The following is a 14,747-nucleotide window of genomic DNA, read 5'->3' as shown; positions in this document are numbered from 1 at the left end:
ACTGTGCCCAGTTCACTTTTTGAATTCTTCTCATTTTTATCCTAAAATTAATGGTATTATATTTTATAGTTAATGTTGACAAATCCAATAGTGCTTGTGGCCCATTCCCAAAACACCAGCCAAAAAGGCTGGAGTTAAAAATGACTATGTGTCTAGCTAGGTCTCTAGCCCTGAAGTTTGTATTCACTCTTGCCAGCAGCATGTTTTTCATATGTGTCCATCTCACAGTTTGACATATCATATGTAAGGTCTTAAAGATATTCTATGTCAAGAAGAAAATCAACTGAAGAGAAGTTTCATTAACTGAATAAGAACAGATATGTACATAGGGTAAATTATTCCCCATTAAAGGAGAAAGTGTATGACCTTTGCAGCACTTAAGCCTGAAATAGCTGATAGGTAGATGGTGTGGAAGATTATCTTTCTATGAGGCTCTTGCCTGAGCCGTTTGGAGTTAGTTGTTATGCAAAAGTTTATTACATATATATTTGATACATAGCCAGCTAATGCTCAGTAGATCTTTGTCATACTGCATAATGTGTGATAGATTCTGACAGAGCCTAGTTGATTTAAATAATAGATTTGTTTTAAATATATAGTTTTCCATGTTTAGCTTTTGAAATTTTTTTGCATGGATGTGAAGCAGAGACTTGCAGAACTGCACTGCTAGAACTATGCCCTAAATTATCTTATACTTGCAGTACTAAATAGAGACTTGGTTAAACTGCAGTAATCTATAAGATTTTTTTCTGAACTAGTTCTCAGGGACTATTTGATGTTTGATTAGTGACCTGTGGTGATTTACATGCACTCCAGTGAACAGAGGCCACTTCCCACCAAAACTGTCCATTTTCCATGGACATTTTGTCTCTGAGTGTGTGAGATAACTACCACTAGGATTGTGTCTTGCAGGGGCAACAGGAAAAGGTGATCACACTGGGCACTGATGGTCATCATAAGTTTATAGAGATCTCTTTTCTCAACTACTCTACCCTTCTGTTTTGCTGTATGTTCTTTAGCAATACTCAGCACAGACCCTGAAGATTCCCCACAAATATAATAACTACAGGCCCTTTAGATAACAGTAAAGGTTTTTAATCTTTCCTTTCTCAGTTTGTACCCTCTGGAGACAGCCAATGAAAAAGGTGCACTACTTCTATCAACCTATTTAGAAGAGTCTGAAAGCAGATAGCATTTTGTCTGTGTGGTAGCATATTGTCATTTTCTGCCTTAAATCTTCTTTGAGCTTACTTACCAAGGACTGACAGCTTCAGTTCTTTTGATTTCTTTCTTGTCCCCTGTTAACCCCGTGATCTATAATTAGGTCTTTCAATTTTCATCCAGGTTTGAAAGAGAATAATTTTAAAAGGAAAAATCAAAAGGCTAACACACAAGCTGCCAGAGGACATTCTCAAAAGCTTATGATTTTTTAAAAGCTCTCTAACATTCATGATAGGGTTTTTTTCAACATGTTAACAAGGCCAACAAATACAGTGGTAGTAACAATCTTAAAAAAAAACCCAACCTTTTCTATTGCATCGCTTTAGTGCTGTAGAATTATTTTCATAGTTACAAACCCCTAGTTTTTTCCACTTCAGTTTAAGAATTTACAGCAAACTATCTGTAGTTAATTTGAAATTTTCTGATAAAAATGTATCTTAAAACTTCTTATACAGATTTTGAGACATATCTATTATATGTGTCTACCTCTTAGGCTTTGATTTTGCCATTTAAGTGTTCATCACTCAGCTCTGGCCACAAGTGGAATACAGAACATTAGCAAAAAAAAATCTCTACTCCAGATCCAGTCTAGGTTTGACTTAGAATAAGCATCTCATTTTTCACTCTGTAGCCATAAATTTCACTAACACATCTTACAATGTCCCACTTGAGTGTATTCCAGATAACCTTTCTCTTAATTCTTCCTAAATCTTACCTGAACTCTGGAAATTACTTATCTACGGAGGACTTTAGTTTTGACTCCCAGTAGATCTCCAGGAAATTGCTGGGATTAGTTCAGACAAGGACCAATACTTCTCCTGTCAGTTCTGGAACCATATTTCTTTATTTGCTGGATCTGAACGCAAGGGCAATCTCATTCTGTACTTTGACTTAACATACTGTGAACAAGAGATGAGAGAATATAACAAAAATTCTATATAAAACATAAATTTCAGTTGCTGTATGCTAGATAAAAAAGGGGTATATACTGCAGATTTTTTGCTTAGGAAATAATGTCTAAACACCAGCTTTTCAAGCTGTAGCTCCAAAATTAAATCCATTTAGAGTGCACTTATTCTAAATAGAAAATGTTTTGTAGATGCAATTGTTCTGTTGCATGAAATCACATCCAAATCATTCTTTTTCTGTGAGTAAAGTACTTTATAACTGCAGTTGTGTAATGAAGTAAAGAATAATATACTGCATATATGAGAATTATACTGTAATTGCAAAGAAAAAATACTTTCCTTGCATTCAGCCTAACATTTTCTGAAGTTGTCATTTGCATTTATGAAGTCAAGCCCAGAATTTTTTGCTTTTTGGAAAATGTTAACCTAAAACTGGAACACAGAAATTATTAGGGTATGCTGTGTTGAAGTTTATATCCAAACAACCAGAACCAAAAGATTTGTTTTAACTTCAATTATCACAATTCCAAACTGAAAAGACAGGAGGTTAAACAAAGATTTTAGTAGTAATATTTTCTAGGTAAGATGAATGTATGGCATAGTTCAGAAATCTGTACTAGAGGGCTAATCTGAATGTCAGATTAGTTAGAATTATTTAATACATTCTATTTAGCAGAAAAATCTTTTAAACTGGGATTCAGCTGTTTCTTTTATAGAATATGTATTCATTGTTGAGTTAATCCTAAGGAAGAGAATTGATAATCTTCACTCTTATCCATTTTATATCAGAAATCATATCATCACTGAGTTGCAGAATTCACCTCTCAGTCATAAGTAAATCTCTTATGGGTTTTGCTTGTTAATTACTCTAATTTACTTCTTGGATGAGGAGGTGAGAGAACAAGCAAGATGCTGATGATAACTTTAAAAGAAACCCCTTACCATGCATAGTCATGTGTTGATGTTTAACGTATGAATATCAATTTAAACATGGATTAAAAACTGAAGTTAGGTTAGGGACAGTCCAAGTGAATGAAACAGATGAAGGTTAGAGAGCACAAATCATCCTAAGGAAAAGAAAGGGCAAGGGAGCAGTTACAATAGAAAAAAATGGAGGAAAGGTGCAGCTGTAGTTAATCTGCTAAAACTTCTTTAACATTGGACTAATTCCACTCCCTAAGAAGTGAATGGGAATTTTATTTCTGATTTCAGTGGGAATTATTAGGTGAAGTGGGTCAAGAGCCTGACTTGGTCCTATACTACATCTTAAAATAATTTAAAATCTCAGTGGTGGGGCTGATTAGATTTTATGTAAAGCTTTTTGCTAAGCTTTACCCTGCTCTTTTAGGGGAGTGTCAAGGTGGTGGGAAAGTGGTAAGAAAGGTCCTTGTGACATTAGCTGTTCAAGTCAATAGGCTAGTTTAATGTGATGATTGGAAAATATGTGAAAATCTTGAAGGACAATAACAGAGGTACATAGTTACATTTTTTTTTTGGATTACGGTAATATTGATCTGAAGGCTTGTACAGGAAAGTTGAATAATATTTTAAAGATAAATGTCTTGTGTTAAATGCTACGAAAGGCAGAGGCAACTGTGACAATGTTATAATAGCTCATAATAGTCTCTCTTCTATTTTGCGCTCCCTCCTCCTGCGCTAATTGCTGAACCCCTGAACACACAGCTCCTTTGAGAGAATTCCTTGCACCAGCTTCAAAGTTCCCTCATGACCTGGAACAACAGAGACAAAGTGCACCTGCTGGGTCCTAGTCCCACTGAGTAAAGAGGAGGAGTGGATTACAACAGCTTCTTCATGGTGAGACAATCCAATCAGAAGATGAGATTAATAGAAATGAGTATGAGCTTCTGCTGATGAATCTCAGCATGCTTTACCTCGTTGGAAACATGTGTCTTCTGATTTTGGTTAATGAGAAAGTTGACAAACTCCTGTTTCTGACCTCTTTTGCAGCCATTCTCAAGTCTTCAGAAAATAGTTCAGAGGCATGGATATATTTATCTTCACCTCCTGTAAACAGATAGATGACGAGGTAAGTATTGCCCTCCATTGTTTTGACTCCAATGGAAGCATGGTGTAGAAGCTCCAATGATTTGGTACTCACATCTTGGAAGCCCTGTCTCTAAATCATATATGTTGTCTGTATTCAGGCTGAATCTTCTTGCCAGTATTTCTTATCATGAATAAGATAATTGCAATGCATGTATGTAATTCAGACAGGACAACTGACATAAGGGAACTGAAAAAGCATGCCTCGGTCTTTTGTGGATTACCACCACAATAGGAAGACTTTTTCAATATAACTGCTGGTAATGTTTAAAGATTTTGTTAATTTTGAGCTTAACGACAGTTATGGCTTTTTCGGTGATAAAAAAAAACCACGTGATTTTAACATTCTGTGAAATACACATGTAAAATTCTTGTAGGGTATTCATTAATATCAAAAGCTATTCTTCTGGATGAAAGGAATTATTCTTGAGTTCAGGTAAAAGCAAAACTAAAAGAAAACAAAAAAAAGTTTTGATTTATTTCAGAGAAATTTGATGTCTTTTAAATTACAATTAGTGTTTGTAGAAAAATCACAGCTAATTCCTTGTACATAAAAAAATGTGGAAATTCATAAGGAGTACAGAGTGTTCACTGTGCTTGGGCAGAAAATTCATTACAACTAAGTTGCCACCAGGTATCTGCATATTGATCATTGTACTCACTTGATTAGGTATGTGAAAATCCTGAACCCTAGCTCTTCATCTGATCCTGTATTTTTGACAATCACTGTCAGACCATGAGTCCACAGTTAACAGTAACCTTGACAGCTCTAAAAGTCAGTACAGACACGTAAGTCATGTCTTTCTTGTGCACAGTATGTACGGAGAGCGTTTGCTCCTGGGATTGTTCTGAAAACAACAAAAAAAACAATGTTAGTGCTGCTACAGAGAACAGGGCTCAACTGCTGAGATACATCTAAAACAGTTTTACTATTGTCAAAAACCTTTTTGGGCTATATTATTTTCAGTTTTGTAATCAAACAGGCTAGACCTTGTACAAACAAATAAAAAAACCCCCACAAAAACCAAACCCAAACCAAATCAAAACAAAAAAACCCAAGCCAAACAAAACTCAAAAAAAAAAAAACCACAAAAACTGACCAGAGATGCTGGTTTCCTCCTGGTAACACCAAGAATGAAAACCAGAAAGAAAATCAAGAGGTAGTTGCTGTTTTTTAAAAAAAAACCCTGTACTCATTTGGGTCAATTTTGAATCTATGGCTCAACAGTGAGTAAAGGTCTTATAAAAGGTATTATAAAGGTGATTATATTTTTCACATGAGTGACAAAATCAAAAGGATTTCAGTATTGTTCTGAAAAAATGGAGTTGTTATTGCTGTATTCCAATTCCAATTTGTGTAATTATTTTCTCCTTATATAACTTTACCTGCAGTTCCAAATAGATGTAACCTTAATTCCTATTACAAAGGATTGTGTAAAATCACTATAGCCCCTGTAAATTTATCCTAAAACTAGTAGCAGTTCCTGAAAAGATTCTTGCATGACATACATTCAATTTGTAAAGAGTTTTGATATCCTTGTCAAGTGATATGTGTATATAACTATATAACATCACCAAATGTTAGATAAAGTGGGGGTTTCTAGCTAAACAAGTCAAATGGCATAAAGTTAGCCAAACTTTTGACAGGAGGGAAGGGATCAATCCATTACTCTTTAGATCTTTTTTTCTCTTCATTCACAGTTCTGTCAGTTACTCCGTCAGCACCTTTTGTGTAGATGGAGGTAGGAGATGGAAAGGAGAGAAAAAGGTTGACTAAAGGGAGAAATTCTGTTGTAGACTTATCCTCAGCTGGAAGAAGTGTAACATTCATGAAGTCAGATTGTACCACAGAAGAGGACCACATTCCTTCCATCACAAAAAATACCTCTCCTTCATATCTTTTGCCTCTCAGGACAGGAATGCTGCTCTTACAATTGTACTTTTTTTTCCTGATGTTACACTGGCTGTCAATAAAATCAGTGAGATCCCTGAAAAGCACTCTGTGGGTAAATGCTTTAAGATAGGGAAAGAGGAGTTCAGAAAAAGTCAGAAATGTATTCTGGGCTGTTGACTTGAAAACTCCTGAAAATCTCACATTTTTATGTACCATAAAGGAACAATTGAGGAAATTTTTTACAACATGATTAATTCAACCCATACTGCCCCAAATCAAGCAAAAGAAAACATAAAGATCAGGTTTGCTGATAGGATAAAAGACATCTCAACTGCAAAATCAGTAATTCTACAGGATGAATAGGTTCAAATGGCACACCACCTTTACAAATATGCATTAAAGATGTGCTGTCATGTATTTCGCACTTGCTGGAAAGGCAGAGTTTTTCTATTTATACTGTACAACCTAGAGAATAAAAAAAAAAAGTTTCACCAAGTGCTTTCAATGCTCCAACCTGTCAGTAAACATTATAGATAGTCACTATTTGTATCAGTGCAAATGAGTGCCACTTTGAAGGCTAGATTATAAATTTGCATGAAGATTATAGAATTTGAGTAAAACATGTAATCTGTCTCATTTTTCAGAGATTTTAGTACATGTTGCCAACATGTCTGTTTCTAGATCTGGTCCACAGATTTGAAAATCACTTTTCAGGAGTTTTGTCTGCATAATTATAAAATTTTACAAATCTCTGTTTTCGTATGCCTGCCCTGTTCTCTCTAAGTTTACTTAACTTGTGTCAATGTAATAATTCCTTTGGGTTAGGCATCTTTATAGGCATCAACTATTGAACCAAGATGTTTCCATTATTCCCCCCATGTAAGATTTCCCTTTTTAATCATACATTTGTTTGGTTTCACCTCTTTGGATCATTTGGATCATATGTGCAGTGATTTCTAAAATTATAATTTTAGAGGTGCCAAAAGTCGCAAAAGACCAATAAGATAGTGATTACTAAGACAACTAACATAGCGTAATGTAGTTTAATTACCTGTTTAGGTAATTGTCCTCTGTGTGTGATAAACACAATCAGTGTAGGTAGCTTTCTATACTACTTGGCAGTTATTGATAGAAGAATGGAAATATGAATCCTTCTTATGCTACAGAGGATGGTGCATATCAGAATAGGGACACTAAAGATGACTTGCAGCAGTGGTGTCTCAAACAAACTGGATGATCAAGTTGGCTGCAAAGGATCCTAAAGCAGTGACTTTAATCACTGCAGTTTGTGAGACAAACAATGAAATGTCAGATATTCCCATTTATATTCTGATATACTGGTTAGCTAAACATGATTTTTTTTAAAAAAATTTATTTAATATTACAAGAAATTTCATCAAGTGGTGCCATTAGTCATTTTATTAAAGTCCACATTAAAAGTGGTTTGATGTTTGGGCTTCCCAGTATTTTGTTAACAAGGTACTTGCTTTGAATTTCCAGAACGATTTCAGTTCTTTATGCCCAATTTATACTCATTTGTTCTTGTCACATTACCCTGGCTATGAAGTAACATTTCTCTCTTTTTGTTACAGTGCCTCTTGATATGTCTGCAGAGGGCAATCATATCAAACCTTGAACTTCTGGCAGGTTATAGTATCTATTTCTCTGTCATATCTATATCTTTTTTCTGTGTCTGTAGCTGGAATGATCAGAAGATGGATTTGAGTAAATTTGAAGGCCCTTTGAGCGTCCTGTGGTAACAGAAGTGCTTCTTTCTTTCTGCAGATGTTGAGAAACCCTTACCCAGTCTCCTCAGAAGGATGTTGCTCTCTCTGAATGTGGTATGGGTGTGCTTTGGTGCTGAGCGAGGTAAGAACTCTGGCATAGTCTCACAGCAAAGAAACTCTTGTCCTGTCTTATACCTGTAAGGTAATAACTTACAAACTTGGATGTTCATAATCTGGCTCAAGTGCATAGTAAGAGGTTTTAGCTTAAAACCCCACAACGCTAAGTATTCTGACCTGAAATCCTGCTTGTATTGGGAGCATCCTGAGCCCTGTTTCTTTTTGTGTACCTAAATTGCTGAGTTATAACTCGTAGGAGAATGATAGTTTTAGAATGGAAGTAGAACATAAATTGGTGTTATAAATTTCCAAGAGTCATTCTTGTACTGGGCATACTTCTTTTACAACTGCAGAAACCTATCAGCTGCTTAGGTTCAGGTTGAGTTCATTTGAATGGTATGAGTGCCAACATGGGGGAAATAAGGTCTCTCAAGAAGGTCTGCCAATGGAGACTGTCACTCAGAGACAGAAATACTACTTAACAAATAGAGGTAGGGATATTTAGAAAGATATCTTTGAAATAATTTTCAACATAATATGAACAAAACTGAACAAACTCTATTTATGCAAATTGTATATTATTCCACTCTGTGTAATGTTTATGTTACACCAATGAAGACTGACTGTGGTCTCATCACTACACTGAAAATTTTGACACTGATTAGAGTAAGATCAAGATTTTTTTTTCATCCATCCAATCTAGGTTCATTTACAGCTATTGTGAGACAATAGATGCTCTCATCCTTTCATTACTTTGTAACTCTCATCATGTGAGTGTGACCAAATTATTTGAAACTCACGTGCTTATCCAGAGGTCATGCATGGCAATATCCTGGACAAGTTCTGTGAATACAATGAAGATTTGTTATGTATCTATACATATTTATTAAAAAGAAATTAAAAATGTTAGTTAACAAATATACCTGTATATAATGTTCCAAGCTTAATTTTCTAAATGTTAGCATGGATCATGCATAGAAATTTCAAAATGAAATCCTTTAAATGTTCTCTTTGGTTTTTTCTGATTCTTTTGTTGTTTGTTTGTGGGTTTTGTTTGGTTTTTTGGGTTTTGTTTTGGTTTTGGTTTTTGTTTGTTTGTGTGTGTGTTTTTGGTTTTTTTGTGTTTTTTTTTTTTTTAATGAAAGCTTTATGATATTCCATGAAAGAAAAAAAACCCTGAATTACTTTACTAAACATTCAGAAATGTGGCATGAAATAAAGTCAAAGTTGTACCTGCTTAAATGTTAACATAAGAAAGATTGTGATTTTATGTAATAACAGCTGCACAGTAAGATTGTTTCATTTTAGTTGATTTCAAATAGGATCAATAAAGAGTAAAGCTTCATAGCAATGTTCATTCACTTTCCTCTTATTTTTTTAGAAAATAAATGGCTTAATTTTATAAGATGTTGCAGGATATATAAAACTCTCATCAACTCTTGATATTTTCTCCTACCATTTTAGAAATGAACTGTAATTCAGGAATAATGATAATAACAAAAAAGTAGTCTTGGAAAATGTTGGTAAAATTGGTGCAGTGGGGTCTGTTTTATGTCTTTTTTTAACAACAAAATCAATTTGGACATATGGAAACAAAATACAAAAAATTTAAGGAAATAAACTTTGTTGAGGAAAACCAGGTATATTCACAGAATCACAGAATGGATAAGGTTGGAAGGGACCACAGGGGGTCATCTGGTCCAATGTCATACTACAGCAGACTGAGCAGGATTGAGTCCAGACCATTCTGGAATATCTCCAGTGAGGGAGATTCCACAATCTCTCTGGGCAATCTGCTCCAGTGCATGGTCACTCACACAGTAAAGTTCTTCCTCATGTTCAGGTGGAACTTCCTGTCCACCAATTTCTACCCATTGCCTCTTGTCCTATTGCTTGGCACCACCAAGAAGAGCCTGGATCCATCCTCTTGGTGCCCCACCCCTGAGATATTTATACAGATTAATGAGGCCCCCTCTCAGTTATCTCTTCTCGATGCTGAACAGGCTCAACTCTCTCAGTCTTTCCTCATAAGAGAAATGCTCTAGTCCTCCAGTTATCCTCACTGATCTCCTCTGGCCTCGAATGAAGAATGAATGATTTAATGACAAAGGAAATAGAGGATTATAATGGGTGTATGAAAAATGCTTTAATGAAACACTAGAAAGTGGAAAAATAAGATTTTAAATTTGCATTTCATTAAAATGAATCAGTATATAAAAGCACACAGTTTTGAAGAGTACAAAAATAGAGTTTTCAACAGTCTGGTTAGCCTTGTTTATCACAGATATACTGTAATATCACCCAGTGACTGGGGAATTCATGATACTTTATTCTTCTATTTGTCATATTTATTTGGACATAACTTTGGAAGTGAGGCCATAAATGTTTCCTTTACCTACTAAAAGACATCTCTTTGTTTTTTATTCAATAGCTATGCTGCCATTAAAACAATGAAAAGCCCAATATCTGTGATGCATAGATGAATATGTACAATAAAGTATGCACCATGAATTATAATTTACTAATCATACACCAAGCTGCTTTTTAGGATAAAGTTTGCATCAAAGCAGACACAAGGTAAAGATAAAGTGTATGATCCATGGGTGAACTCAAATGCAAAAAAAAGAAAAAATCTCAAAACAGTTATACCTAAAGATGCAAGAATGAAATCACATAAAAAGTATTGCTTAATAAAAAACCTAAACATCACATAAGCAAGAGACCATACAGTTTATTATGTGGATATTCTAGCAGAAGGATTACTTAAAAGATACTATTGTTTCTATTGATCTATTTCTGTTTAAAAATCTAATGTCACTCATATATTCTAAATAAATGTAGATTTCTTTGTTTTAGGAATTGTAATACTGGAGTAAGTGGTCTGGGGGTCCGTCTAATCTAGTATTTTCATCTGACCTTAGAAAGGATATTATTTACTGTATGTGTAGCTATAGAGGTAAAAAAAAAAAGCTAAAAAAAGAAATGGGAGAATTTCTGGGTTGGTTAATCTGGAAGAATTTTCTTTTTTTCCTTTCTGTTCCTCTAGGTCTTAAACTGACTTCTGCTGGATATAAAGCCTTCAGCCTTTGTTCTGAAGTTCTGTACATATTCCAAAACAAAGTTTATTGACACTTGTAGGAATTCTGGATGTTCATCACATATAGATGTTCTTTTTGGATGTCTAAGATTTTGACCTCAGCAACTTTGAGGAACAATGATTTCTATTCTGCTACATATGCTCTGCTAAAAAGTATTTATGATTAGTTTGCCAGTCTTTAATTGCACTATTTGCTGGCTATTTATTACAAGAAATGGAGATGAGAGGCTCCCAACCATTTCCAGACTGTCAGTGCGTATGTTTTTATTGTGATGGGTATAGCTTTAAACAAAGAGTAACCTTTTTCTATTAGCTTTTTAAGTAAAACTATTCCAACCTTACTGAACCTTTTTCCATCCATTTGATAATTTCTCTGAACTTTTTTGCAGAGATTTGAACTCCCATTTCTGAACCTCTGCCACTTTTTAACATTTTTTCAGAAACACTGTGATCAGTGCTGCACATATTATTCTGGAGGAGATGGCATTTTAGATGGATATGTGGTAATTTCTTGACTGTAATAGCACATTGAGAAATTGATGTTTTTTATTTCCTCCTTTTCTCTTTTTTCATTGTAATTTAGTTTGGAAGGCACAGTCTAAATTGTTCCAAACCCTGTATAGGAGTACCAAACAGAAATTGAAAGGAGATATGATCACTCTTTTTTATTTTCTTCTTCCATATCAGTGTTGAATTCAATTACTGCTGTCTTTGAAGTTTTCTGGCCCAGCTAGAAAGAATATCTTCTTCCTTGATAAGTGATTTAGTTTGAGGAGAAGTTCTGGGATGGTGGCTGGGGTAAGGGTTTGTGCTGCCTTCCTCTGAAAGAGTGGAGCTACACTAGGGGCTGGCAAGGGCAGATGCTAGGAAAGCTTCTCATTGCAGTGACTCTTAGACCCCTAAGTTACCTGTAGCTGGTTGGTGTGACAGGCTCTAGTTTGCTTCCCTAAGTTAAACCTATGGCCAGGAGTCCCTGCCCATGGTAGGTTGGGGTGGAACTAGATCATCTTCATGGTCCCTTTGAACACAACCCATTCTGTGATTTAAAGAGAAAAAGGAATTTTCCCTTTTGTCAGACTTTTTTAGCCTGTAGTTTTTTACATGATATTGTGTCAGGCATCATCTGGGGGTTTTCTTCAAAAAGTTCCCTTCTATTACAGAATCTCTAGATGTAGGCAGTATCCTTAATCACTGTAGCCTTCCTTCTCTAGTGTATTTTCATTTTAAATGCCTTTGATCTTTTGTGTTAAAGGCCCTGTTCTGTGACCAGATGCTGAGGCATAATTTGTACATTGAGGAGTGTTTTACATCTTGTGGATAAGATGCTGAGGAATTTTGTACTATCAGAGTATCAGATGTACGGCTGACTAACTTGGTGAAAGTGGTTTTAAAAGAACACTGCTTTGTAGTCTGAGTTCCTGGGTGTGTGTAGAAGGGGAAGAGAGAAAAGCAGGAGAGGTGGAGAGAAGGGATTTGGAGTGAATGTGAGTATAACTGCATTCTTAAGGTTGGGTGTTTGCTGTGTTAAAGAATGTGGTCTTAGATAGGAATGCAGTCCTCAAACCTGTTCATTGATTTTAGTTCAAGTAAGTAGAATATAGATTGAAATTTGTCCCTTGCTGTAGCCCATATTCTAGGCTGCAGAGTACCTTTTCCACTGCCTAGTCCACTTGCTTTACAAATGTTATGTGGCATTGGTTTCCAGCTACACTCTGTGACTTCTGTGGGTTTTGAGACTCCTCTTTGTCCTCATAATTCTTAAATTGAATTTAGAACACTAAGTCAAAGACATAGAATTCATTAAAGGGAACAAGTGAGAAAATAGATGTTTCAGTACTGTGGAATTTAAACCCCTCCTAAATTTGGATCTGAGATCTATTTCAGATATAAAGGTTTTCCATAATAATTAATTCTGCATGAATAATCATAATCAGAAAAAAATGCCATGGAAAATATACAGAAACAGAGAAAATATCTCCACCATTTCCTAAAAATTTGGAGATTATCTAAAAATGAAGTGTGAAATTTGGGCTGCTATACAGGCTCTTTCAAGTAATTTCTTCACTCCTCTTTAAAGTTTTATGGTATAGGTGACCTTGGGCAATATTTTTTTTTTTTTAGAATGCAAGCATAATATTTCAAAGATGTTTTACTTTTATTTGCCATCTGTTTATTTCGAGACATTTGGACATAGAAGCCAAGATGCTGCACATGCAGTGAACACAGAAACCAGATAATAAAACAAACTTCCCTTTTTTCTTTTTCTATTTGGCATTACTCTTCTAGCTTTGTTTCTTTCTGAAGGACTAAGCAGGTCATGAATTCTAAAATCTAATCTTCTATAAGTGTTAGTAATGAGACAGAGCAGCAGAGAGGCATGGCTTCTTCCCACAAGGTTTTACTTTCATAATGAATTAAGTCATATGAAGTGTGGAATCTGAGATAAGGCATGAAATTTTCAGGTGGTGCCAGCTGGCATAGCTCCATTAAAATCAATGGAAAGACACCAGTTTTTACCACTAGCTTGTGACTCACTCCTAGGGGAAATAAAGTAGTTGATATAAATGTTTCAGTCATGAGCCTTTTAGAGTGAACTATTGACACGGCAAGGACAGATGCTGGTATTCAAAAGCGGAGGTACTTTGGCATATTATATTCTGGATGTGAAAGAAACCATAGGTTTTCTATCACCCAGTATCTCTTTGAACCCAACTCATATTTTAACTTAGTAGAAATTAGATGAATAATGTGAAATTTCTTAGGGCTGTGGATTAAACTGGGGCTGCTGCAGAGCATTAGGATGAATTCTAGCTTTTCTTAAAGACTCAGTCAGAGAAGGGGAAAATCAAATCTTTTCCTCTTCATTCCTCATGAGACATTGAATTGTACTACTGAGTTCTTTGTAGCAATATGTCTATTGATAGACACTGTAACTACTAAATTCAGTAAAATCACTTATGCTGATAATATGCATGTCACTTTCTGTCTTTTAGTGTAAGGTGGGAGTGGGTTGTTGTGTTCCAAAGTGAATGTGGCAATAGCAACAGCCAAATGTATTAGGATGCATGAACGGGCTTGGAAAGAAGGGGAAGCAGATATGGATTTTTGAAGAACCAGTTTCAGATTTTGCAAATTCCTACTATGAGCTCAGGAAGCCACCAAGCAAGTAAAATCTAGAATAAGAAGCAGAAACATAGTTGATTTATCTACTTTAACTTTACCCTTTAACATTGAGATGAGCAGGGAGAAAAAAAAGCAGGTAAGAGGCAAAACAGAATTATCTTGTCCCTTCACTGGAAAACCATGATAGACCTTTATGAATCCTGCTTATACAAGATGTGAAAGTGGTTTATTTCATGGACAGCCTGGTTTGTCCATTTACATTACCCTTGGGTCAGTGCACAAGCAAGTTTCTCACTTTGGAGTTTTATTAATGAAGCTATCATTGAACAAGCTAGCTCAACTGTTTTCCTTTCAAATAAAAAAGGGAACAGTTCTATGGGCTAAGATTTGCCCTCTAGCTAGGCATCTGAAATCTCACCAAGTTACAGCTTATCCTCTACCCATTTTAACTATTACAGTGACAATGAATGGACTTCTAGCAGTTTCAAAATATGCCCCATTAACTATAATATATGCTAAACTTTGTTGTAGAATTTTAATTTTCTGCCTTTCAGTACAGCTGTACTTTTTCCAATAATGCGGCTTTTCTGTTGAAG

Source organism: Myiozetetes cayanensis, unplaced genomic scaffold, assembly GCF_022539395.1.
Source record: "Myiozetetes cayanensis isolate MyiCay16 unplaced genomic scaffold, myiCay2020 scf7, whole genome shotgun sequence".
Classification (NCBI taxonomy): Eukaryota; Metazoa; Chordata; class Aves; order Passeriformes; family Tyrannidae; genus Myiozetetes; species Myiozetetes cayanensis.
This window is presented reverse-complemented; position numbering follows the sequence as displayed.